This window comes from Microtus ochrogaster, chromosome 1 (genome assembly GCF_000317375.1).
Source record: "Microtus ochrogaster isolate Prairie Vole_2 chromosome 1, MicOch1.0, whole genome shotgun sequence".
Classification (NCBI taxonomy): domain Eukaryota; kingdom Metazoa; phylum Chordata; class Mammalia; order Rodentia; family Cricetidae; genus Microtus; species Microtus ochrogaster.
Genome location: NC_022009.1, coordinates 18,762,676 through 18,764,941, shown reverse-complemented (window position 1 = coordinate 18,764,941; position 2,266 = coordinate 18,762,676). Strand labels below are relative to the sequence as shown.

The 2,266-nt window shown below is 48.7% G+C and overlaps 1 protein-coding gene across 1 annotated transcript in view; it reads right to left on the bottom strand.

Moving 5' to 3' along the window:
- Positions 1 to 1,780, bottom strand: part of Srsf5 (serine and arginine rich splicing factor 5) — a 28,804-nt gene extending 27,024 nt beyond the window's left edge. Inside the window, exon 1 of the mRNA XM_005343282.3 lies at positions 1,414 to 1,780. The gene's annotated coding sequence lies outside the window, so the exon portion shown is untranslated. The remainder of the gene's footprint in view (positions 1 to 1,413) is intronic.
- Between the last annotated feature and the right edge of the window lie 486 nt (positions 1,781 to 2,266).

Here is a 2,266-nt window from a genome sequence, read left to right as displayed (position 1 = left end):
TTTGGAGCCTGTCCTGGAACTCCCTTTGTAGACCAGGCTGGCCTCGAACTCACAGAGATCTGCCTGCCTCTGCCTCCCGAGTGCTGGGATTAAAGGCATGAGCCACCACTGCCCGGTCAGGTGACCACCTCTTTATGGGGGCCAGGGAAGGGAATGATCTTTCTTAAGGCTGATGTGTCTGACAAATGCCCTAGCAGGCTTGGTTTTCTTGAGATGCTTTTAATCTTGAGATACTTATGCACCCCGACAGTCCCAATTCACCCAAATGAATAATTTTAATATCCTTTTTATTTATTTTTATTTTATGTACATTGGTGTTTTGCCAGCATGGATAAGTGAGGATGTCAGATCTTGGAGTTATAGACAGTTGTGAGCTGCTATGTGGCTGCTGAGACTTGAGCCTGGGTCCTCTGCAAGAGCAGTTGGTGCTCTTACCCGCTAAGCCATCTCTCCAACCCCACCCCAAAAAATTTCTAAGATGGCACCCTCTCTACTTCCAAGAATAATCATCTATCAGTCTGTACCACTGGGGGATGCCACTCAGGCTCACAGTTATCATCTGTCTTAAGTTTCTTTTCTTTTTGTTGGGATAAGAATCATTTGACCAAACAGCTTAAGGGAGAAAGGTTTCGTTCAGTCTCCTGATTCAAGGATACAGCCCACGAGGGCAGCGAAGGCAACAGTAGATCGAAGCAGCTGCTAGTCGCATCTCATCTATAATCAGAGGCAGGGGGATGAACGACCACATGACTGCTCCCTTTCCCCTCTTAGACAGCCCGGGACCCCAGCCAGGAAGTGGTGACCCCCACAATGGGCAGGGCTTCCAGCCTCAATTAATGTTATCACAATAATCCCCCTTGCTGGGCAGTGGTGGCACACACCTTTAATCCCAGCACACAGGAGGCAGAGGCAGGCGGATCTCAGTGAGTTCGAGGCCAGCCAGGACTGTTACAAACGGGGAAACCCTGTCTTGGAAAAGAGAAAAAGAAAAAAAGATATCCCCCCCCATAGGCATGTCCAGAGGCCCACAGCTCCCAGCTGGTTCTAGACCCTGTCAAGTTGACAATCAATTATTCATTTCATCCTCCATCCTCAAGATGTAGTCAAAAATTGATAAAGTAGAAGGTCTGACAAAACACTGCTTTCCACATCATGGAGTAACCCAGGACAGGGTGGCCTGACCTCAACACCGGCATCCCAGATGCTGAATAAACATGAAACTCATCTTCGACTGGCCTGGGTCGGTATAGTTCACAACTTGTAACCACCCGTTGACCTTCCCACAGAGCAGGGCAAGCGTCCTCCCTCTCAGCGTGAGGCTCTGCCTCGGCAGACACGTGAACCCACTTCACCTGCTGAGTCACGCCCGTTTCCTTCTCTATAGCTATAGCAGGAAGACAGCTTAATAATTACCTATGTACCGTGGACGTTCAGGAGTAATTGGAGGTTCTGTCGTACGCCAGATGTTGTCCAGTTCATTTCACTGGTTTATCCCATCTGATCCTCTCAAGAGCCCTAAGATGGCAGTTGTTGGCCTTGGTTGGTGGAAAAGGAAGTATGGTTCCAAGAGGTTTATTTCCCAATTTCAGCGCTATTTGCCACTGCTGGGGATTCAATCTGTCTGTGCCGAAAGCCCATTTTCTTTTTCCTCTGGGCCAAGGTTGGCTATAGAACAGAACGGAGAGGCTGGGAGGGTGGAATCCTGTACCTTGTTTTCATAGTACGGCTTTTGTCCTCAGGACACAACGCTGTTTTGCTGCGGAGATTACCATGGCAAGTAGTCATGGCAACTACTTGAGCAGTACAAATACAGCGATTGCTTAGTCTAACAGAGCCACTGACACGTTCCTATTAGAAGCAGAGAAGGGAGAGTCACGGGACGCTCATCTGCGACGCCAGCCATCTCTGCCTCCCCCTCCAGCTGCAAGCGATTGCGGGCGCGGCAAGAGTATAGAGGACGTCAAGATGAACCGGAAGTGAGACTCTATGCTGTGCAGTTTGGTTTTTTTCAAAGATTTAAAATTTTTGTTTTAGGGATGTGTTTGCCTGAATGTATGTCTATGGACCACATGAGTGCCCAGTGCCCTGGAAGGCCAGAAGAAGACATCCGAGTCCCTGGAACTGGAGTGACAAACGGTTGTAAGCCACCATGTGGGCTCTGGGACTCGAACCTGGGTCTCCTGGAAGAGCAGTAGCCCCATATCTGTAATTCTCTAGATTGATGATTTAAAGTTCTAAATGTTAACGTAAAGTGCCAGAAAAGGTA